Here is a 26,725-nt window from a genome sequence, read left to right on the forward strand (position 1 = left end):
AAAGCAGTTAAATGCTTGGTATAAAGTCATCGGTTTCTGCAAAAGGAGCATTTACTGTTTCGATAGCAGGACTGTTGACGAAATAAATTTTGTGACATGCTGTGTTATGAAATTCAATGAACAGAAATCATTTCATGGGCAAAAGGCATTTCAGGATCCACAGAACCTTGTTCATTAACTATAACTTGTGTGCATTTTGCTACAAAATGCATGTACCGCATAAAATGTGCATTTTTTGAACGAATATATAATGCACTTCACAAAATACAAGAAAAGATATAAAAAGCATTTAATACAGTATGTTGGTATGAAGTCATCAGTTTCTCTTTTAATTCATCTTTCTTGGCAGTGTGAACTTTTCATTCATTGATTTTTTCATATTACAATTCTTCACACCAGACAAACATTTAATAAGATGCATTAAATGCTGTACTACAGCATGCATCACCAAAGAACTGGGCGCAAATTTGTTTTGCAACCATCTTGCACTGTAACCACAGCAAGATGAGTTAACATTAGTTAATCAGTTCCCTGAAAGTAGAATTTCTCAAAATGACTGAACCAAATCATTAAAATTAACTTACATTTATATCATGCATTTAGGAGATGCTTTTATCCTAAGCAACTTACAATAGAGGAATATAAGCAATTTGTCACAGAGACAACAGAGATCAAAGAAAGAAGAGGATTTTATTATTATTTTTTATTTTTTGTAAAAGTGCATTGGTTTAGGGTTGCTGAGTGGTAAAGTACTAATGGAACATGTGTGTCTTTAGCTGCTTCTTAAAAGTTGTGAAGGTTTCAGCAGTTCAAGCTCATTCAACCAGAGAGGAGAAGAGAGGGTTAAGGTTTTGGAAAGTGACTTTCTACCTTGTTTTCTTGCACTTTAGTAGTGCAAAAATGAGTAGATTTAGTAGAAGCATTTACTGTGTTTAGATAGCAGGACTGGTCAGATTCATGTCAGATTCTCAACTTTCAAGTCATACTGAATCATGAAATACAATTAACTAAAATCATTTCATGGACAAAATGCATTTAATGATCAAAAAAATCTCTTTCGTTCACAAAAAGTCATATGCATTTTACTACCAAATACATATACCATCCATGAAATGTGCATTTTATGGGTGAAATGCATTTTGTGACATACCGAGTCACAAAATGCAATGAACAAAAATCATTTCATGGATAAAATGCATTTCATGATTCACAAAATCTCTTTCATTCTTGTTTCAATGAAACAAAAAATTTTGTTGTCTGCAAAATAAAATAAATCCCCTTTACATACACAAAATGCAAAACTATTGCACACAAAACCAGTATTTGGTTTAAAATTTTGTGCACAAAATTAAGTGCTAACTTTTCAATTCCACTGATAAAATGCAACTTTTTTTTTGTCTTTCTTTCTGCGAACATGTATGAAAGTACAGCTGCATTTTTATGTCACAAAATTCCTTCAGTCTACGAAATTAGTTAGACTTGGCACCCCATAGTTAACAACACCCTTGCACTTCCTGTTCGTGTTAGTGAAAGCTCTGTCCATGGTGCTGATTTGAGTTACATAAACCCTGTCTTTCACTGGCCGAAGTGAAGCAGGTTTGACCTCCAGGGTTAACAAACATCGTCTGCGCTGTGCAGTCGTGATCAGGTCTGCTCCGGCCCTTGCATTGTAATGGCCCAATGTCCCGTCTCCACATTCCAAACCTCTGCACCTTTGCTAATTGCTGGCCGTGGACACGTGTCGTGCCTCTGCTGGTGGGCTGCACACTTCTGCCCTAACGAGGGGTTTGGGCCTCTGTGTCCAAAAACAGCAGTAATAGGGGAAGGATGTGGACAGAGCCGCATAGAGAAACAGCATTAATTGGCACGAGAGTTTCCTGCTTCACTTGCAGCATTAAAATCTCTAAAATTGTTTCTGTAAACTTTCCTATTAACTCTGAAAGTGGTCTTTTATTAGCGGGGACATTTTTTACTGATTAGATGACTGTGCAGATCACTTGTTCTGCCATCCATAATCAAGCTTACCTTCACTCCAATTAGAGGCTGATGTAAGACAGGTTTCGTCTCTTTTTAGTCTCACTGCCACTTCTTCTTTTTTCTCTGTAAGAACAGATAAATATAGGCACATTGAACTTTTTTACAATTGATTTTTTAACAATTGTCACTTTGCTAGTGCATTTCACAATTACAAAGAAACAGCAAGTAACACTGAATTAAACATGAATTTTTGAAGTAGAAAAACTGAAATAGTATTTTCTTTTAATGTTCTAATAATGTTTGTTTTATTAACAACTTTGAATTTGTTTTTAGATTTTTTTACAGTGTGCATTAGTGAATCTCACAACAAAATGTCACATTTCACCCTAAAATCAAAATAAAATAAAAATCAAGAGTTTTATTTGGCCCTGTTTCAGGGCATATTATTTTCATGACTATTTTCATGACATATTTTCCCCAAATATTAATTATCATTACCAAAGTGGCCTACATAAAGTATCTGCAGAAATCTGAATCTTTACATTAGTTTTTTCTTACCAACAGTAGTCAAATTAGTAATACAGAAAAAAAAATCTATTTGTGCAAAAATACAGTAAAAACAGCAATCTTTTCAAATTGTATTAAAGTTTAAAATAACTTTTTTCTATTTGAATTTATTGTAAAATGTCATTTATTCCTGTGATCAAAGCTGAATTTTCAGCATCATTATTCCAGTCTTGAGTGTCACAAGACCTTTCAGAAATCATTCTGATTTTCTGATTTGCTGCTCAATACACTTTTTTTTCAGGATTCTTTGACAAATAGAAAGTTCAGACGAATAGTGTTTATTTCGGTAAAATTATAGATGTCTTTACTGCTGAATAAAGCAAAAAAAAAAAAAAAAAAAAAAAAGATGATGGTGATTTTGATATAAAATAAAACCAGGATAGGTAGAGATTTTCCTGTAAATTGTGCATTTAGAAATCCACTGACAAACAACCTAATACCAAAGCTGCTCTGAAAGGCAGCAAAGAAATTTCTTTCCAGCACAAGCTTGGATTCTCTGGAATGGAAATCAAATACCTGACAGGTGAAATGAAGTTCTTTCATCGCCTAGCTGTATATGAAATCCATTTATTTGTGGCTTTCAGTGTAAAGTTACCACAGACCATGCGGCAGTTCACCTTTGCAACATCTTCATTTGTCCTAAACGTCTCCCAGAATTCTTTGCAGGTCTCCTCACAGACCACTATTACATTGCACACCCAGCAATTATGCTTGGATGTAAGAACAAAGTACAAAAGCATCCCAGATGTCATCAAGTAATACCAAAAGATAATGTTTCTGTGCATTTCACGAGTCCCATCATCTAATGAATGTCATATTCTTGCGGTTTTGTAATGGGATCTGATCCTGGGTGAATATATATGACGGGTGTATAGTCATGGTCAGCCGGCTCTGCTGTAAATCAACCTCAATGTTCCTTTAGAGCGATTTGATAGGCATAATATTCTCTGCTGCCCAGATTCCAGAAGTCCATCTCGCACAGTGAAACAGTAATTATGGGATGTGGATCCAGCACAAACAGAAAAAGGTCTGTTCCCTCTGCCTTATTGGACAAATTTGCTCATATTGCCTTAAATAAATGAGCAAATCAATTCAGTGACTGGCTCTGGACTGGAGCAGGGCAGCACACACACACACACACACACACACACTGTTATTAGCACTTTGGAGGCTCTGAAAGTTCATGAGCACAGCCAGCTAACATTAATCAACCTACTGCAGAGACTGAGGGAGAGACAGAGGAGATCAGTGTGTGTGTGCGTGCATGTGTGTGTGTTTCTGAAAGTCAGGTGGGCATCAAGGTTGTGCTCCATTCAGAAAAGAATCAAAAATGTCTTTTAAATTCCTGAATTTGAATTGCATTTGAATTGATTTAGCCAACAGCATGCAGAACTGTAATTCAAATTTGAACTAAAGGAGAAAAATTTAAATAAAAAAATTAAATAAAAATTATTTAAGTCATACTGCTATGAGTTCAGTTCTATTATTATTATTATACTTCATTAATAATGTAATTGTTTTGGGGGAATTATCCATGAATATATTTTAAGTAAATCATGGACTATTTTTAGAAACACTAGATGACAATAATCAAAATGATTAAATGATCATTGTTCAATTAAATGCAATTTAAATATGAAAACACTAATATGTAACTTATATATTTTATATAATTATAATTATATATAAATATAATTTATATATAATTTATACACACATACATTATATTTCTGTGGAAACCATTATACATTTTTTCAGGATGGAAAGAAAATTCAAAAGAATAGCATTGAATTGAAATAAAACTAAAAAGAAATAAAAATACATTAATGGCAATATGTATATATACAAACACACAACTATCAAACGCACACACACACACACAAATGCACAATTATTTAACATTATTTACTAAATTACAATTTTTATGGCTGTTCTGAAAGTATTGAACTCAATTCAGTGTTCACAATTCATATAAGTAAATATGTCTAATTATATGAGAGAAAAATTAATCGGTGAATAAATATGCATAATTGGTCAAACTAATCATGTACAGTAACAGTTCTGTTGTGCAACTTTTGCTGTTTTTTTTTTCAACTGTAATTCCAAATCAGTTCAAATTCACACTCATGATTCTGTATCTGGCTGTGTGTGTGTATGTGTGTGTGTGTCTGGGCTCTTCTTACACACACACACACACACACACACACACACATCATTTGATCATTGTGTGTGTGTGTGGGGGGGGGGGGGTGTAGGAAGATCCCAGTGTGTGTTTGTGAAGCAGATGGAAAGGCATGTGTCACGTGACTTGTGTATGTGTCAGACCGAGGAAAATACAGGAATGAAATAAGGAGGAAATGGGGAAGAATAGACAGACTGACGGAGCCCCAGGAGTGCGCTGTGGTCCAGCTCTCACCCTGCTCGCGGGCACACAGTTCTCACCAGACATTATTTACCAGCAGCCCCTACAGCACACAACCAATGAGGAGAGAGAGAGAGAGAGAGAGAGAGAGAGAGAGAGAGAGAGAGAGAGAGAGAGAGAGAGAGATCTTATTTACTGAGAGTCTGTCTCTGGTCAGTCAGCAGGTACTGAGAGAGAGAGACAGAGAGAAAGAGAGAGAGAGAGATGGTCAAGCATTAATGTTTACTCACTGCTTTGGAAGATGGACTCCATCAGAAAGGCTTCACGTCCAAATTGGCTCAGAGCTGCTCTCACTGTCAACTCATCTGATGAGACGAGACGAGAAATAAGAGATGAGAAACGCTAGCTGAAAATGAGAGGGAAAAGAAGAAGGGAGGAGAAGAAATGAGAGAGCAGAGGTGAGAATGAAAGGGGAAAATGAGATGCAAAGCAGGACAAATTAAGGAAAGAAGAGTAAATGAGAAATGCGAGTAGAGGAGTGGAGAGGGTTATGAGGTGAGATGAGAAGAAAGTGAGAGCAGAAGAGCTTGAGAGCTTGAGAGGCAGAGACAAGATTAGAAAAAAAGGCAAGAGGAAAAAATGAGAGGAGTGAAGAGAAAGGAAAAATGAGGAGAAAATGGGAAAAGGAGAAGAAATGAGAGGATACAAGAGAACAGAATAATGTCTTGATATATATATATATCTATATATATATATATATATATATATATATATATATATATACATACATATATATACATATATATATATATATATATATATATATATATATATATACTACATATATATACATATATATATATATATATATATATATATATATATATATATATATATATACATACATATCTGTAAAACAAATAAAACAAGGATTACAGGAGCACGCATGCACACACAAACAAATATATACTGTATATATAGACATGAAAACATACATTTTTTTAATTTTAATTTTTTATTAATCATTTAGCACCTTATTTGAATATTATTTTATTATCTGTTACTATAATGTATATTTATTTATTGTATAACTATTGTATATTATGTTTCTGTGTCTTGTCATTGTTTTGTGGTTGTAAACAATTATCAAAAAAAAAACACTTCAAATTGAGTTGAAACTGAGTAGAGAAGAGAACAGATCTAAGAGGCGAGGGGAGGACAGTCATTTCTGTCTGTCTGTTAATGGTCTGATGCTCCTCGTCTTGTGTCGTCTCAGTTCGGAGCGGCAGTGAGACGCAGACAGACAGACGGAGAGACTGTTGAGAGGTAAAAGAGAGAGCGAGCTAATGACCAGCTCTTATGCATCAGTGCTCGTACTAATGAGCTTCCAGGGAGAGAGAAAGAGCATGAGCCCGAGGATGTGAAGGTCCGGCCGTCTCTCCCCCGCCGAGCTCTCTGCCTCCTCACTCTCAGGGAACCCCCGACTCCAGCCGCTAATGAGAGAGAGACAGAGACCGAAAGAGAGAGAGAGAGAGAGAGAGAGACAGGGCGAGAGGCTTCAGTCCACCTGCCAGCCCGTCTCTCTCTCTCTCTCTCTCTCTCTCTGTATGACGGTGGGGGGGGGGGCACATTCTTCCATTCTTAATCATTTACACCGAATCAATATCCTCCAGCATTTCCTTCACTATTGCTTTCATTTGAAAAGGAATAGCACACGTTCCCTGGGAAAAATAGGGATTATGATCCGAACTGACTTCAGAATTCCCACAGTGACTCTCCATGACTTTTATAGTCTTTAGCATTTACAACAGATGAATCATTTTTAAAAATCATTTTATATAGATTATCGTTTCATATAGATTACTAGTGGATATATGGTTTCGGTAGGATAATTTTTTTTTTTTTTTAAATGACGGCATTTATTTGATCCAAATTAAATTAAAATAAAACTGTTATATTTCCATTCAGTTTAAAAGTATTTTAATGGCATGATTGTGTTTGCATACAATATTGCCAAAGCATTATACATAAAACTAGTAGTGACATTAGAACAGTAACAAATAACAGGAAAAGAAAAAAAATGAATAAAGTAATGAATAATATATATATAATTGAATAAAATACATAATTTCAAAAGTTTGATGCTAGTAAGATTTTTAAGAATTTTAAATACAAATTATATTTGTCTTATTTGTACTTTTATGTTCAGGTGGTAGCAATTATTTGATTGAAAAAATACAGTTAAAACAGTAATATTGCAAAATATTATTACAATTCATAATAAAAATATTCTATTTAAACATATTTTAAAATGTAATTTATTCTGGCGATGCAAGGCTGTATTTTCAGCTTCATTCCTTTAGTCATCAGTGTCACATGATCTTCAGAAATCATTCTAATATGCTGATTTGCTGCTCAAGAAACATTATCAATGCTGAAAACAGTTGTGCTGCTTCACACTTGTGTGGAAACTGCTATATTTTTTAAATTGTTTGTAAGAGAAATCTTTTGTAACATTATGAACATCTTTACTGTCACTTTAAATGTCTCTAGTAAGGCCCCCAACAATCATGACAATATCTAAAAGATAAAAAAAAGAAAATCTAGAAAAATGCATATTAACTACATACATTTCCATGACTTTTCCAGAACTTTTCCCGAACACTTCCCATTTTTCCATGACCGTTAGAATCCAGCTCCATATACCCTTCCAGATCTGTTTACTTACAACAGAAATTATGCATCCATGGTTGGTTTAAGAGCGGACACACATGGGCTGGAGACATGTGATGTGTCCATCGGTGTTTTGCAGGGAGGTGAACTTTATCTTCACCTGAATTGTTATGTAAAACACACTCTACCTGTCTGATCTCTCATTGACATGCCAAGATTCCGATATATTAATATTTCAGCGGAAATTCTTTTTTTCCCCCCTGCTGTTTTTCAGATAAAACAGTAAAATATACAGCAGTGGCCTGACCAAAGGAAGCCTATCAAAGGTAGGAAAATAACAGGAAGAAAGGAAATGAATAATGTATCCAGCGTCCAGTTTAACCCCTCATCAGATACCGGCCGCAGGAAATTAGTATTCGTCCACTGTCAATGTTTCTGATCTGTAAACTCCACATTTTAAATATTCATAAACTCCCACCATAGTCTTTACCTTAGACTGATTTATTATTTAAATGATATGAATGTTACATACCTTGGCATTTTCCTCCCCTGCCTGTCTCTTTCTCCAGATTAAAATCCAGATTTGACATTTTTATCAAATATTACCATAACCCTCCTGATTTCCTCGTGGCGTCATCTGGGTTTGTTCAACTGTTGAGAGAAGAAACTCAACACACTTTATTAGTATATGACACTGTGAAGAACACCAAAGGAACACAACATAACATACTAACTGTGGGTTTGTTTACCAAGCACTGCCCCCTTGTGGCACAAAATAAAACATCACAGTTATGAGATACAACTAACCATTTCCATCTTGTTTTTAAAGTGATAACGGGCTCCAACATTCATAACGTCAAAGTGTGAGGCTTCTGGTTATTTAACCTGTACAGTAACAGAGTGTCCTCTGTTATTAACACACGTTTCTGTTTAATACTGTTAAGATAGTTTGACACAATCTGTATTGTAAAAAAGCACTATAGAAAGGTGACTTGACTTGACATAAGAGGCTTCTTTCAGAAACAGTAAAAAATCTTGAATTAAAGTGTATGAAATTAACCTAGATTAATGAATGCTATAAAATAGGCTGATTGTTTGCTAGTTTGTGAAATCTAATGGTTTAAACTAATGTTAATTTTTGAAGCGTTACACAGAATGCTTTTGAAAAAGAAAAAAAAATTTTGCAGAAATATTTCCACTTTGTATTTTTTAATTCACGGTGGGAAACAAACAAATCAAACATAACTGTATGTAAACAGTAAATAAATAAGGATTTTTTTTCCCCTGATGGTTTAACTTTGAATAAATGACCTCATTTGGTTTCAAGGGAAGGCTCAAAACATATTTATTTTCTAATTTGTGTATTTAGTGATTTTAAATGTGTATAATCTGTATGTTGTAATTGTTTTTATTGAAGGCTTTGATATTTTGTTTAGCACCTTGGTCAACAGTTGTTGTTTTTAATGGTGCTATATAAATAAAGTTGACATTGACATTATTTATTCATATAGACTGACTCCACAAAATCGCTTCATAAATAGCAAAATGACTTCGTCAAACTGACCGTTGTATGTTCGGTTCCTACAGTAAAGTCCCTTCGTATTGCTCATAGTGAGCAAAAGAGCATAGGACACACTTTCAGGCCTTTGTGAAAAGCAATTAACCATATAATTCAGCAAAGTAACATATTAAATCAATCACAAATGAATTTGGAACAATCTAGTCAAATGCAGACCGGTTGTGAAACACTCTCTCAGATATTAATTAATATCTGATTTTTATATTAGATTTATTCTTGTATGACTTGTCCGATGTAAAATGAAGCAAATCCAGCTAAGGTCTGCACTGCTCCAGTCCTCAACATCATGATAAACGTACAGCCAACAGCAGAGCTGAGTCAGTGAGTCACCGAGGGGCTGTGACTGGCAGAGGTCAACGGGAGGACAGGAAATAAAGGTGTTTGTGGACGGTTGTGATAGTATGTGATGTGGAAATTGTTTTATTTGAGATGTTTAGTCTTAATTCACCGGCAGTTCAAGTACAAAAATATGACATAGCCTGTAATACAATAGGTATCATAAATTAACAAAACACTATTTTTTTAGCATTAGATAATAATTTAGAAATATATTTTAAACACACACACACACACATTAAATTTACCAATAGTGAAGGTACAGACATTTATAATATTACAAAAGGTTTCTATTTCAAATAAACGCTGTTCTTTTGAACTTTCTATTCATCGAAGAATTCTGAAAATGCACACTTTCCACACAAATATGAAGCAGCATAACAGTCTAAAACACTGATGATGATAGGAAATGTTTCTTTAGCAGCAAATCAGCATATTAGAATGATTTCTGAAGATCACGTGACACTGAAGACACATGGAGTAATAATGCTGAAAATTACACAATATTAGTACTGTTTTTACCGTATTTTTGATCAAATAAATTCAGCTCTGGTGAGCATAAAATAAAAAACGTTTTGGTTTATTGCTGCTTCATGATACCTAATGCACTGACTTATGTTAGCCAATGTAATTTTTTATTTTATTTTTTTCAGAAAAGATGTGTCTTTTAATTAAAAATGATTGTCAAAAAGCAAAGAAATCAACAAAAATGTAAACATGCAAAGTAAATGGTAAATACATGAGGAAGATTTCACATACGCTGGAATACCCTGCAATGTACTTTCTCTTTCAAAAGTGCCATTTGTGATTCAGCCCATGCTTTCTTGAATTTTTCTTTTGTTTTTACTCAGTTTCTCTCTCTTTTATATCTTTTCATGACCTCCTCTTCTTTTGTCTGCTCTCACATTTATTTTCTCATTTCTCCGTCCAACAGCACGCCATGAAGGATTGAGATTAGCATCATTCTGGTGCTTTTAAAAACAATCTCACACGGAGCTGGCATAAATATTTAATACGTCTATCTGTTCAAGCTAATTTAGGCATCCGAACTCATCCACATGCTAAATTCATTTCTTGTTTACTACAGAGAACAAAACCTAACGCAGACTCGTAATGTCTTGTTTATCTGTTTGTTGATAAAGATCCTGAATGGCTAAAACAAGGAGGATTACGCTGCTTTATGGCCGAAGATTCGGCTGTGTTTCCCAGGCCGGCAGCTCAGCTAATGACCCTCCACTTCTGCTCCATCGGCTCGGAATATTAATTTCGGTTGTGCGTCGTCCTTAAAACAACGGCGTAAATTGCCCAAGCAGGACTGTAATTGTTTATGAAGATGTAAATTGCTTTGCAGAGGGAGAAACTAATAGCTTCTGCGGCAGGAAAATGAACTATTCTGTGGGGGAGGCTATTTTCTTTATGACTGGTATTTTTCTTTTTTATTAAAGGTAATACAGTCAGAGGCTCGCTGTAAAACAGTGTGTTTCTGGACGGGATCGTGTTGATATTGGCCCTTTATCCATTCATCAGAGGCCTGTTTCATGACTCCAATGGGTGCAATCATACTACAGGACGGTGATTAGCCTCTCAGTTAGATATGAGCTCATTTTTACTTGTAATATGTCTAGATAATAATAATGATATTATCATGAAAACCCCTGAATACATCCTAGTTTGACTGTGTTATGCCATTTGCGTATATTATTGCAGGCTGATAAAGAAAATATGATGTTTTTGATCACTGCAAACTGAAACAATAACAATGTATTTGATTTTTCTAAAGAAAAGTGAGTTGTATTTACCTGTGTATTTTCACAAATTGCTGTCACAATGCAGGGTTACTGTAATGGTTGCCAGGGTGTTGCTAAGGCATTTTGGATGGTAGTTTTGGATGGTTGATGTTTCTTCCTGATTCACATTTGAAGTGTTCATCCTCAAGTTTCTTTGATATTCTGGCACCTGTGTTTTTTTTATCATCCAAAAAAAAAAAAAAAAAAAAAAAAAAAATCACATCATTACATAAAGTAACAACACAAATAACATTGAAAAGACACAATTGGAAAGTTCATGTCTGTATCACAGCAACTGCAAATCAGAGTTCATTTTTACTTGTAATATGTCTGAATAGTAATGATATTATCCTGAAAGCCCCTGAACACATCCTAGTTTGACTGTTTTATGCCATTTGCGTATATTATTGCAGGCTGATAAAGAAAATATGATGTTTTTGATCACTGCCAACTGGAACAATATTAATGTATTTGGATTTTCAAAAGAAAAAGTGAGTTCTATTTACCTGTGTATTTTCACAAATCACTGTCACAATGCAGGGGTACTGTAATGGTTGCCAGGGTGTTGCTAAGGCATTTTGGCAGTTGCTAGGCGGTTTCTTCCTGATTCAGATTTGAAGTGTTCATCCTCAAGTTTCTTTGATATTCTGGCACCTGTTATTTTAATCATCCAAAAAAAAAAAAAAAAATCACATCATTACATAAAGTAACAACACAAATCACATTGAAAAGACACAATTTGAAAGTTCATGTCTGTATCACAAAGACTGCAAATCAGAGTTCATTTTTACTAGTAATATGTCTGAATAGTAATGATAGTTTGACTGTGCTGTGAGATACATGTATACATATATAATTGCAGACTGATAAGGCAAATATGATGTTTTTGGTCAATGTTGATGATATAAAACATTACAGGTAAAGATCAGAACATGAATTACAAGTTTATTTACATGTTCAGGAATCTGTATCACAATGCAATTGAGTTGTGGATGTTTGCAAGGTGTTTTTTGTTCGCAGAAACTTCAAGTTTGGGCTGAACTACACAGAAGCATCATCACTGCAGTGCTCTGTTAAAAACAAGTAAAATGCAGTTGATAACTGGATGTGGAGGTCTCAGTGCTTCCCCTGCTGGATGAGAACCAAACTCACTGCTGCTACAATGAGATTCATGCTCAATAACTATAAAGGCATAAAGGTTATAATAAAAGGCATAAAAACAATGAATTCAAATTAAATATCACTATTTATTGAACTATTAAATTAAATTAATTAAACACAAAGCAAAACCAAAACAGTGTTGGTCTTTTTAACATGCAGGTAAGCATTTTTACAACCACAAAAATAAAAAAATGAATGACTAAATGGCTTCTGTCATCTGATTGATAGTTTTACTTTTTATCAAAAAGCAGCTTAGGTTTACTTGATTATCAATACATTTTTTTTTTTTTTTTTTTTTTAGTAAAATCATGTTGAAATGTGAGTCTCAAATATAACCATCAGGCTTTTGAGGAATGTTTATTTGGTTATCTCTCAGTCCTCATTGTATTGCATTGAATTACATGTTTTGATCATCAAATTAAGCATTTAAAAATCATCTTCTAAGTCATATTGCTGGAGATACAGTGTGATAATTAATATTTATATGGAGTTTATGTAAGTATCTGATATACTGTTATGAAGATCTCGTTGTTTGATATTATAAGCATCAGAATTTCATCCTATCTTTGGTCATATAAATATCAGCATCTGCACCAAATTGCATATTTTTGCTCAGTTTGGATCTCTGAATAAAATCAAGGTGTTTTTTTCTTCTTATTCTCATTGTATCATAGTATATGAGCCATAAAAGCCTGATGTATCAGATAAAACATAACACACATATGACAACCTTTTTAATTTTGTCTAAAGGTTCCATTTCAAACACTTTGATCTTTCTGACTATTATTTAATATGTCAGGCTTAACACTACCATGGTACCGAAATGTACTGCATCCCAAAATCCACTAGATGGCAGCAAAAACTCAGTAAGAGCATCAGCGAATAAGTTAAACACTGCAGATTGAAAAGTTCCTATAAAATGATCTATATATGTGAGACTAGTGTAAGACTATAATCATAAATAGTGGTGTTAGCTAAAGCAAGAATCACTCATTATTATTGCTCATTTAGCTTAATTCGTTGAGAAATTTTATCCAAAGAAACTTCCAATTGACAAATATCACAAGTGATTTATCATTGCTCATACTTGGAGTTGAACCATAAATGATTCCTCATATTGCAGTTTATTGGTTAGAGGTGTTTTTTTACTGAATTTGTTGCTTTAATAAGTGTTTTGTGACTGTATTAGTGAATGCATAAATGATTTTTATAAAATGGGCTCTTTGGACTATAAGTGACTTTGTAATTCTAATGTAATACTCTTATTCATTTTATAATTTTGTCCTCATAAGCTGTATCCTTCTTTTAATATTCATAAGCTGTGTTAATTATGTTACCTAACCCATTTCAACCATAGAAAGAATGGATCTAAACTATTACAATATATGCACAATACTGATTTATTTCAATCTCCCGAAAGATTGTGCAAACAATCTTTGCCACATTTCACTCAGTAAGGTCTTATAATTTTCTATTTGACTGTTTCTACATCAAGTGACTTCTGACTCACAAACATAAATAAATCTGTGAAAGTCTGGTTTCCAGAAACAAAAACAAATGAACTCAATGACATCAGAGTCTACTTTTAATGCAGAAGATGATACGGATGCAAAGAAAACTGGGTTCTTTTTCGCTTGGTTCACTTTTTGAGCTCTTTTTACGTAAAGAGGACTCAAGTGAGAACACCCTTAGAGATGTGTTCCTGGCTGCCCGCCAGACTCGCTGTTGTGGAGACAGACAGACCAAACACAAGCCCAAAAGCCTCTGAGGACCAACTAGAGACAGACCGTGTGTGAGTCTGCATCTCCCACTTAAAACACCTTGTGCTACTGCAAGTACAACAACACATCTACAGCTGTTCTTCTCAACTGATCTAGCTCGATATAATAAAATACAAATATCCTTATAATAAAACAGGGAAATGTATTAATATCACCATGAACTGCACAGGCCCAACAATATGCACAATTATTAACATGACACCGTCAGGGAAATTGATAATTTTTGTTTGTAAATATCTCAATCTCACTGTTTCAATGGCTGATAATAATTGAATAAGTGAATAAATAAATGAAACCATATTTTATGCAGACTGGTCATGTTTTATTTAATGGATGTTGTGTAGTTTTTTTTTTTTTTTTTTGAGAATGAGAGCGACACACAACCTGTCCGTGTTGGAAAGATTTTTCTTTGTTAAACCTTTAAACCTGTTCTATTTTTAATATTGCATTTTAAATTATTATTATTATTATTATTATTATTATTATTATTATTATTATTATTATTATTATTATTATCATCATCATCATCATCATCATTATCATCATCATCATCATTATTATAAATAAAAAGTAATAACAACATATGAAAAAGGTAGTATTTTCTATGACATTGTGTAGTTTTGTTCATGTTTTTTTGAGGATGAGGGCAACCACACAACCATTTATCATATTGCATATTAAATAATAATATATTAATAAATAATAAAAAGTAATTATTATTAATTATTATTATTATCATCATTAGTTGTAGTAGTAGTAAATGTAATATTGCATTTTAAAATATAAATTAAATGTTTAATAAATAAACATAAATAACAATAAAAAATGAAATAAAAATATTTTATTAAAAAACATTAGGGCTGTTAAATAAATGAAAACAATATTATATGTGTGTGTGTGTGTGTGTGTGTGTGTGTGTGTGTGTGTGTGTGTGTGTGTGTGTGTGTGTGTGTGTGGTGTGTGTGTGTGTGTGTGTGTGTGTGTGTGTGTGTGTGTGTGTGTGTGTGTGTGTGTGTGTGTGTTTTCTCAAACTGCCTCAGTTTTTTCAGGAAACTACACCCATGGTATTGTTCTTTGGCTCTTATTAGGTGAGTGATTGTAATAAAGCCAATGGTAAGAATATTAATCATATTACTAGATTTTCAGTATATATGAGTTAGAAGGAACACACTTCAGGTTTGGTGCCACTGAAGGATTTGTGGGGTATATGTGTCGGAAAAGGTAGAGAAACACAGATCTAAACCCCACCAACACACACATTCACTCTCTCTCTCTCTCTCTCACACACACACACACACACACACACACACACACACACACACACACTCACATCTCAGCTGAATGGCAGAATCATTTCATTGTTGAAATTTGACACTGTGTCTGGGCTGTTTAATTTGTGAGAGTGTTTAGCTGGTGAAGGATTGAAGATCTGGGGGGCTTTAGAAGCACAAAGTCAATTTGCATTGAGAAAAAGCAGCCTGTGATGGTGCTGGGTGGTTACTATGGTTACGTGTGTGATAGCGGGGGCCTGGTCAGGCACAGATGAGGGTGAGGTAATAAGCCCATTGAGTACACACACACACACACACACACACACACACACGGCTCATTGAGTTTGCTCTGTGGTTTGAAGCCACCTAAGAGGGCACTAACCAGTTCAAATACTTCACCCTTAAAGGACTAGTTCACACAAAACGAACCTACTGTCTTTATTTACTCACCTCACCTTCATGTCGTTCCAAACATGTTCTGTACAACACCAAAGGAGAAATTCTGAATGCACACACTATTATATATAACAAAAAGTGTTATTTTATTAGCGTTTAAATACTATTAATATTTTGAATTAGTTTTTATTTTTATATTTTCTGTTTTTAATTTTAGTAAAAATTTTAGTAATTTTGTTATGTTTTTGACCTTTTTAAAATGTCTAAATAGTTTATATTCATTTTTATTTCAGTTTTAGTTATATTAGTACATAAAGCTTAACTAAATTAAAATGAGAAATGTTTCCTCAGCAAGTAGCCGAGATAAGGTTTTAGGTTTTATTTTATTTCAAGCAACATGATTTTTATGTTTTTATTTACTTTTTCAGTTTTAGTTTTGATTTACAATAATAAACTTGGTTCACAGTTACCAAAACTGTCAAGCAGTGTTGTTTTTTTATTTGATATGATCATTAAGTTTTGTTAATATTTTGAATAAGATATTATTTTTGTATTATTTTCATTTTTACTTTAGTTAAGTTTTAGTAATTTTTATTTTTACATTTTTTACATTTTTGTCTATATATATATATATATTTTTATCTACAGTATGTCTATACAATTTTTATTTATTTTAATTTTAGTTTTAATTATTTTAGTACTTCAAATTTAACTAAACAAAAATGTCAAATGTTGCCAAATAGCTTAAGCAAAATATTTTTTATTTTTTTAATATTTTATTTTGCTTCGGTTAACTTTTATTTTATTTTTAAACAATAGCTTTAAGCAGCAATTAAGTCATAATTTTAGTTTTAGTTAAATATAATAACCCTGCTTTTAAGCTCCAAAAAAATGACAGAAATCACCATAAATGTAGTCTAGATGACACACTATATTGAAAGTCTTTTGATGTCGTACATTAGCTAATAAAATTGCCTTAATACAGGCTCGTGGTCTTATTGTGAGCAATTCAGTAGTGCACTTTCTATTCTCAGATAAAAATGACTTTCTCTTTCTGAAATAACTTTGCTTTTTCAGTGATGTGCACTTAGACTGTGCAGACTATTGGATAATGTTAATTAATTGCCAAATAGCTATTTGGTCATTGTTTTAGCAACTCACGCTCAGTCTGGCTCCAGTCTGAGAAACAACCACTTTTCCCCAATCCAATCTATTCCTGTCCTTTTCGATAAATGGATATTATTTCACTTGAAAATGAGGCATATTAAGTAAAGCAGGTTGTGAATGTCAGTATGAATGGGACTGACTTGAATTCGCAGCAGGCCTCAATCAAACTCCAGTCACTCGAGAGAGACATTTAATGACCTTATAAATAACAGAGTCAAAGTTCATCGACTTTTCTTTACCCTCAGAGCTGCTCAAAAAAGATTCAGGCCTGTTTAGCCCAGGTCTAAAAATACATTTTTCTTCATTCATATACTAGAACAGAGAGATAATGGTCTGTATTTGACCTAATTGTGTTGTACACAATCATCAGAGCTAATCCTGCGTCCTCATAATCCACAGACATGATTCCATTCAGAGCAGGTGATTCCATTCATCCATGTGTAAACACCATTCATTTACAATAATGACTCCACAACAATGAGGTTAATTAGTATAAAGTAATGTGACGGTATACTGTATATAGATATAAGTCAATGCCTGGACGTTTGAAAGCATTAAAAGGCTTGAACTTTTATGTTTATACAGGCAGACAGAGAGATGCGCAGTTGCTAGACAAGATAGACAGATTTGATATACACCAATGAATCCTGAAGAGTAAATTTAATCTAGTTTCCACAAAAATATGAAGCACCACACTTGTTTTGAACATTGATAATAATCAGAAATGTTTCTTGAGCAGCAAATCAGCATATCAGAATGATTTCTGAAGGATCATGTGACACTGAAGACTGGAGTAATGATGCTGAAAATTCAGCTTTGATCACAGGAATAACTTACATTTTACAATAGAAACCTGCTATTTACAATTTGTAATAATATTTCACAATATTACTGTTTTTACAGTATTTTTGATCAAATAAATGCAGCCTTGGTGAGCAGAAGAGACTCCTTTCAAAAACATTTTAAAAATCTTACCAACCCTTAATAAGGGTTATTATTATTAACTAAAACTAATGCCATGAAAACATTGTTAATTGAACTAAAATAAACATCAACTGAAATAAAACACAAATAAATAAAATAAAATAAATGGTTTACATTTGGTTTAACTTGATGTACTAAAATGAAATTGAAGTGAAATAAAAAATTATAAAACTAGACATACAAAAAACAAAAACGGATAAAAATGACAAAAAAAAACTTAAAATGAAAATATAAATATATAGAAAAAGAATAATTCAAACTATTATTAAAAATGTAGTAACTCTTTATTTTGATTTCAATTAATTCTCATTAATTTGCAACTACAGTACATAACTCTCAGAGTAGACGGTTAGGTTAGGTTTAGGGTTAGTAGAATAAGTTGACATATACTTGCAAAGTTTCTTATAGTCTGTATGTTGTATGTTGTGGACTATTCAAAATAAAGTGTTAGAGGATATTTAGCAGACAGTCTACTTTAATGACTGCTAGTTGACATTTAATTGCAAATTTACTTTCTGTTAGTAGAACGTCTAAAGTAAAGTGGACTATCAGAATAAAGTGTTACCAAAAAGGATAACACTGTCTCAAAATAACTCTGCCCCAAACTTTTAAACAGTAGTGCATTGATAATTTTCACTAATTAAATAGATAGAATCTACTTTTTCTAGCTTGAAGTTCAGCTACTGTAACTACTTTGTGTGAAAGGTAGCTGTACTTCAAACTATGAGACACTTGTATAGTTGAGATGTGTTAAACATATGTGAGACAATCATAATCTGTAAACTCACGCGTGTTATCAGTGCTGGTATGAAGTGCAGACATATGTTCTCACTCCAGGGGTCGCGGCGCTGGGGCCCTTTCACCAACCCTGATAACCTCATCAGAGAGGCCCGATGCTCGGGACCCTCGCAGGGCTCTTTCTGGCAATCAGAAGAGGGTTAGAGACGGCGGGTGACACGACACACAAAGACAAATGAGAAGGAGGTATAGATGGGGAGATAAAGAGCAAGAAAAGGTTTACGACAGGCTGTGACACCATCTGAGGCTGACAGCCGACAAGAGAGAAAACAGGAGCGCGAGTCAGAGTTTTATGACGGGGTGGCAGCACTATCAGCGTGTGACAGGCGGGATGTGTCTGTTCTTTAGCGAATGTACATTGTGGCCTCTTCCCACGGGACGTGCGCTCCCCTCGCTAAAGATAGAAACTCTGGCATGGTGAGACACTTATCACCTCACTAAATAAATGGAGAGAAAGCCTTGTGTTGCATTGTACTCCAAACAGGACCTGTAGCCATGACAATAGGCTACATAAATGCCCAAATCCAACTTGCTAAGTAAAACTATTAGCCTACATGTAATTTCAGATAAACTTTGTTTGCACACAGTAGTTGTTAAATGTTTCCATTGCAACTACCCAGCTAACAGGGAACGATCTCAGAGCAGGGTTCTCTCAAAGTTACGAACAAACATTCTTCCAGTAACGTTAATAGAAAGTCTTTTCAAAGAAGCTCTAATAAGTTTAAATGGATGTTCTATTAACGTTAGTAGAAAAAGTTACCACACAAAAGTTATCCAATTTTCATAATCCAATCAATTCTCAGTTTCTTGAGCAGCAAATAAAAATGCTTTCAGAAGGATCATGTGACTTAAGACTGCAGTAAAATTCAGCCTTATTGCATCACGGCAATAAATTACATTTTAAAATGTTGTAATAATATTTCACAACATTACTGTTTTGTTTTTTTTACTGTATTTTCTGATCAAATAAATGCAGCTTTGGTGAGCATAAGAGAATTTGCATTAACCAACTAAAGGTTTACTGTAAATTTACCACAGTAAAAGTTGTTATGCATTTTGCAAAGCAGATAAAGAGGTGCAATCCCTGTTATGCACAGCCTCAAGAGTGTTGCTTTCACAAAACGACAGTGCAACCTCACAGCTGTCTGCATTAAGACTGAATGTGCTTAGCTTTAGCTAATAAGAAAGCAGGTATAAAAACTTTTGTCATAAAATGATAACACAGTCTGCTGTTTGTTCATTTTTTCTTTTGTCTATCCTTTCATTAAATTCCAGACAGCTGTTTTTGAGTCTGAAAACATGACTGGGCAGAGAATGAAGGGATGGAAGACAAAGAGAGCGACAGAGGGGAAACAAATCAGCCTGCCGTATTGCTATTGAAAAGGCTGATGGCATTGACCCTAATCATGATGGACGGGAGCGAAGGAGAGAGAGAATGAGAGATGGAGGTGAGGGAGAGGGAGAAGCACCAGAGGCAGCATTATGGGATAGATGGGCTCCTGGCGTGAGGGTTGGATTAAGCGCTCCTCTCTCCTGCTGCTTGCCAATTGCTCCTCATTCCCGCAGATTAAGGGAAAATGAAGGATCCATGGCAGCCTGTCAGAGGGAAAACGGCGGCTTTTTGAAACAATCAGAAGCCATATAAACTAGTATGAGTCTCTCGCTCAGGGAAAACACTTACTCTATTACTGCAGAGATGCAGGCACTTTCTGAAGAGAAACATATTACCATGATGCTGGGATGTCTGTGCGTTACATTAAATAAACACTGCTTAATGCATAAAACATTTTTAAGAAAAATAAACCCTCATTGGGAATATTTGACTTTCAATCTAGCAAAATGCAGTTACAGGTGCATCTCAATAAATTAGAATGTCATGGAAAAGTTCATTTATTTCATTAATTCAACTCAAATTGTGAAACTGGTGTATTAAATAAATTCAATGCACACAGACTGAAGTAGTTTAAGTCTTTGGGTTCTTTTAATTGTGATGATTTTGGCTCACATTTAACCAAAACCCCAACAATTCACTATCTCAACAAATTAGAATACTTCATAAGACCAATAAAAAACATTTTTATTGAATTGTTGGCGTTCTGTAAAGTATGCTCATTTACTGTACATGTACTCAATACTTGGTAGGGGCTCCTTTTGCTTTAATTACTGGCTCAATTCGGCATGACATGGAGGTAATCAGTTTGTGGCGCTGCTGAGGTGGTATGGAAGCCCAGGTTTCTTTGACAGTGGCCTTCAGTTCATCTGCATTTTTTGGTCTTTTGTTTCCCAATTTCCTGTTGACAATACCCCATAGATTCTCTCTGGGGTTCAGGTCTGGTGAGTTTGCTGGCCAGTCAAGCACACCAACACCATGGTCATTTAACCAACTTTTGGTGCTTTTGGCAGTGTGGGCAGGTGCCAAATCCTGCTGGAAAATGAAATCATCATCTTCAAAAAGCTGGTCAGCAGAAGGAAACATGAAGTGCTCCAGAATTTCTTGGTAAATGGGTGCAATGACTTTAGTTTTCAAAAAACACAATGGACCAAAACCAGCAGAGGACATTGCACCCCAAATCATCACAGACTGTGGAAACTTAACACTGGACTTCAAGCAACTTGGCTATGAGCTTCTCCACCCTTCCTCCAGACTCTAGGACCTTGGTTTTTCAAATGAAATACAAAACTTGCTCTCATCTGAAAAGAGGACTTTGGACCACTGGGCAACAGTCCAGTTCTTCTTCTTCTTAGCCCAGGTAAGACGCCTCTGACATTGTCTGTGGTTCAGGAGTGGCTTAACAAGAGGAATGCGACAACTGTAGCCAAATTCCTTGACACGTCTGTGTGTGGTGGCTCTTGAAAAGTCCATTCCTTGTGAAGTTCACTTAAATTCTTGAATAGATTTTGCTTGACAATCCTCATAAGGCTGCGCTTCTCTCGGTTGGTTGTGCATCTTTTTCTTCCACACTTTTTCCTTCCACTCAACTTTCTGTTAACACGCTTGGATATAGCACTCTGTGAACAGCCAGCTTCTTTGGCAATGAATGTTTGTGGCTTACCCTCCTTGTGAAGGGTGTCAATGATTGTATTCTGGACAGCTGTCAGATCAGCAGTCTTCAACATGATTGTGTAGCCTAGTGAACCAAACTGAGAGACCATCTTGAAGGCTCAGGAAACCTTTGCAGGTGTTTTGAGTTGATTAGCTGATTGGCATGTCACCATATTCTAATTTGTCAAAATAGTGAATTGGTTGGTTTTTGTTAAATATGAGCCAAAATCATCACAATTAAAAGAACCAAAGACTTAAACTACTTCAGTCTGTGTGCATTGAATTTATTTAATACACGAGTTTCACAATTTGAGTTGAATTACTGAAATAAATGAACTTTTCCACAACATTCTAATTTATTGAGATGCACCTTTATACTTCAGCATTCGGTAATTTGTGCTCCAGAATACAGATGAGAGGTTTTCACCGTGCAACCTGTATAGAAAGGAAAGATTAAACATTAATATTTTGAAGGTTAAACATGACAGTGCAGGCTAGAGACGTTCCCATTCTGCTTTAGCTTAGTTCAGCCACATACAAATCAATCAAGTTATCTATAGCCTCCAAGACAGGCCTTCTTCTCACAAGGTTTTACTTCAGGACCTGGATTTTACATTGTTCATCACACAAAAATCAAACACTGAAATGAATTGTATTACCTTGAACTGCAGAGGCCCAAAAATATGCAAAAACATTTTCAACTACTACGCAGTTGACTTATCTTCACTTTTCAGGCCAAGAAGGCTGCAGGCCACTTTTTCCAGTAACATGTGCATCATTTCTGACAAAGTTTTAGTCAATATCACAACTTCTCTGGTTTCAAGGCAGTAATTTGATGAAATTTCAGCCAAGCTGTCATATGCCAGTACTTATTTTCAGAGCCTGAAATGCACAGATGCACACGGCTTCTCAGAAACATGGCCACATCAAACACCTGCAGTGTCTGAAATGGTCAATTTCTTTTGAGGTTAGTGCTCGTCCAGATGGGGAGCAAATCAGAACAGGTCATCTCTCACACTGTGCATCGTTTAAATCTCATACGCAGGATTAGTTACGTCCCCTTCACCCGGCATTACCTCACACCCATGCAGAGTCCACAGACCTGGATGATGACGAGTTTGCATCATGCAATTTAGCTTGTATGAAGCTCATCAGTTCATGTACAGCTCAGGTATCAGCAGATCACACATGAGAAGATCAAAATCCTCAGCAGATGTTGAAAACAAACAGAGGGTTTGGAGAAAAGGGGGCATCACTATGGGTGGGATTTCAGTGATCCCTGATCATTTCAGACTGATCTCACAGCATGCACTGTTTAATTCGAAAAGCGCTCACACACACACACATGCTCTCTCATTCAGTGCCTCAGAGAAACATTCTTTCATTAGGTAAACCGCAGCCTCTCAGATCTTCAGAGATTTGCAGTGTCTCCTCATGACTGATGGCCTGGCAGATACAGAACTCATATCAGTCAGCAGAAGAATAGCTGTGAATGATCATGGCTCAGAAACTGTCTACATTGTCAGAAAAGACCACCTCCAGAAGTGATCCAGATTTCACCTTCTAGAATCAGTTCTGCTTGATTTTAGAGGTTCACAGTCCAGCAATCTTATGAAAACATGTCTCATTTCACACCAAATTCACATGGAAAATAATTTATTTTATATATTCATATTGCGTCAAGAAAATGAATGAATTTTTTTATTATATCTATCTATCTAGTCTATCTATCTATCTATCTATCTATCTATCTATCTATATATATATATATATATATATATATATATTAGACATAAATTAAAATTAGTTCAAATAATATAATGATGTATAAATTGTTTCAATTAAATAAAATAATTATTTTCATTTATTTAGCCAGTTTAATATTTATAAAGCCAGGTTTTAGGACCATACATGCAAGAGGTCAAAAAAATAAATTAATAAAAAAATTAAAAAAGTGGAAAATTGAAAATTTTAGGGGAAAAAATTGCAAAAACAAAACAATACATGTATGTTTACATATACATTCATGTTTAAATATATAAAATGACATGAATCAGACAAGATTCTAAAAAAAATACTACCATAGCTTTACAAAATAAATAAAATATAATTTTTGCATCACAGTAATGAAAATGATATTTTCTTGCATTTATGCTCTTAAAAACAAGCATTGTTTTTAATATGTCTGCTTCATTTGTCATCCAAAAATTACTTGAAAGAACAGAAAATCTTTTGACTTAAAGAGGTATTTTAACACATTTCCAACAAATTCATCCACACACAGTCTTGTGCACCTGACATTAAGACTCACTGCAGCATGAGAGACATTAAAACCAAATGCAAAGATTGTGTTTTAAACACGTCACATGCAAACTCTAACAGTAGACGTGTGATGAGCAACTCTGAGCTGCTGCCATGTTTGACACACTCCAACAGCTGTGTGAGTCTCACACTGACACCTGCGGTTCCCTCTTCTGCTTCTGAGTCACTCGCATCAGGGTGTGAATTAAGGCTCGAACTCCTCAGCACCCCAATTAAGGCTCGAACTCCCCCACAGGAAGTCAAAACAAAAGGTTTGGGTGGAGGGAGTCTAGCCTTCGGAAATTACATATTCAGAAATGGGCTTCGTCTGAGGAGGTTACTATAGCAACAGTACACTTTCTGTATGGATCGGTATCCAGAACCCAGATCGCCTCCATCATCATCATCATCATCACTGTGAGCTCCACATGCAATTAAACTCCATATCAGAGCTGCACATGAAGACTTTATCAAAACACTTCCAGTTTGTCTTAAAACAAACTCCAACAGTTAGGCTAATGAATTTTTAAGATGCCTTGCTTGTAGACTCATTGCATTTATGTACTCTGTAAATTAATGTGGATAGCAATTCCAATAATTTGATTAGAAATGATCACTGCAAGGTTGATATTACAGTTTGATATATAAAAGCTTATTTCCACCATATAATAAAAGAATAAAAAGGCAATTGTGACTTTTTATCTCACAAATTTTTTATATAATGAAATTCAGAGTTTATATATCACACAATTCTGACTTTTTTTAAAATCAGAATTATAAGATATTAACTCAGAATTGCATAATATAAACACAGAATTGCAATATACTCACAATTTTGAGAAGAAAAGTCTGAACTGTGAGATATAAATTCACAACTACAACAAAAGAGTCAGAATTGTAAATTGAAAATCCACAATTACCTTTAATATTTATTTTGTGGTGGAAAAGAGAATTCAGAACTGCGAGATATAAATTCAGAATTGTGAAAAAAAAACACAAAATTAAAATAAAAAACACAAAAACACCCTCAAAATTTTCACACTCTGGTAAAAAAAACTTCTACAATAAGATACTGAACAGGAGAAACTGCAGGAGATTTCACTCAGGACACAATCACAGAAGCAGACGTCTCCATTTACTCTTCATTCTCACTGCTGTCTAGGAAAAACAATCAAGATAATAGAGATTACATTACCCTTTTACAAATCAAACAAAGACCTGAAAAACAATTAAATCTGATAAGACATTTTGGGAAAGGAGCAGTAGGTCCAACATTAAAGGCGGTTCTGTTGTTGTTTGCTTTTCAGTGCTGTCCATCCTCTTGTTTTTTCTCAATGGAGCAGATGGGTTTTCAGCCCTCACTGAAATAATGGGACAGATGTTTCAGTAAGACAAGCTCTCCATTCTGCTCTTTCTTTCTTTCTGTCTCTCTCTTTCTTTTTTAAGCGCTGCTGAAGCCGCATGCCACCAAACCTTAGAGATTAGCTTGAAATTGTCAGCAGGCACATATGGATTAATACAAACGCCCGCATAGCAGCGGAGAAGCCGATTTAGTAAATTTGCATCATGTTTATAATGTTTAGGTATTAAGGGTTCACAAAGTAAAGGTCTGGTAATAAAGAGTGGGGATATTGCAGAGGGCCGTTCAGGACCATGGACAGGTCATTGTATTGCAGCTGAGAAGATGATTTTACAAAACACCTTTCAATATGGCAAACTTTGCAAAGGGGGTTCTATGACAATATGAAATAATACAGTTAAGTTAAAAGACAATACACTCCATATTATTGTAAAACTATTGTACACAACTAGTATTAGAATCATCGGTGCCAATCCCCTTCGAACCTGGGAGAGCACCTACTTGGTAGCTTTAACCAATCAAATAATCGAGTGAGATTTGGGAACCTCTCTGATTGGTGGATCTCATATCTGGTGCCTTGGCTCCCCTCCCCAAATTAGCCAGAAATCTTGAAAAATGTAGGCATCAAATTATTTATGATATTAACCTTTGTTCATTTCATACTTATGTGATTCCATGACGTTTTCAGTGTTCGAATTCTAGCGAATACATACGTCGTGAAATGAATATGATAAAATATAAATATGTCATCTTATATTTCTTAATTATAATTTGTCGTTGTGAATTCCCTAGGCTATACAAAAACCAAAAGCTGACACTGCTCTCGTTTAAAATTATGTGTAAAAACATTTACTGCATCCCAATTGATGCACACTATGCACTCATGCACTATGTACTTATGTACTACAGTATGTACTCAACCATGTAGTGCATGAATTTTATAAGGTCATTTTGTCATTAATAATCGCAGTCTAATAGCCCCTCCCCCTTCGTAATTAAAGCTGCTACAGCTGAGTGCATGAACATTCCAAACTTAAAGTGCACTTTTTCTTTTTGGAATTTTTAGTGTAAACACGCTACTCGCACTATTTACTACAAAAATAATAGTATACTACAAAACGTCATAGAATAGAATATGAGAACGCAATTTGGGACACACCTATTGTGTAGCCTACTTAGCAC

At 34.6% G+C, this 26,725-nt stretch overlaps 1 long non-coding RNA gene across 1 annotated transcript; it reads right to left on the reverse strand.

Annotated features, from left to right (window-relative positions):
- Positions 1–11,297: 11,297 nt before the first annotated feature.
- LOC122138391 lies at positions 11,298–19,702 on the reverse strand. Its single transcript, XR_006155529.1, has 3 exons — positions 18,830–19,702; positions 11,788–11,935; positions 11,298–11,450 (listed from the first exon to the last, which is right to left on the reverse strand). It is a non-coding gene; the product is annotated as an uncharacterized LOC122138391 (long non-coding RNA).
- Positions 19,703–26,725: the final 7,023 nt, after the last annotated feature.

Source organism: Cyprinus carpio, chromosome B9, assembly GCF_018340385.1.
Source record: "Cyprinus carpio isolate SPL01 chromosome B9, ASM1834038v1, whole genome shotgun sequence".
In the NCBI taxonomy this organism is placed as follows: domain Eukaryota; kingdom Metazoa; phylum Chordata; class Actinopteri; order Cypriniformes; family Cyprinidae; genus Cyprinus; species Cyprinus carpio.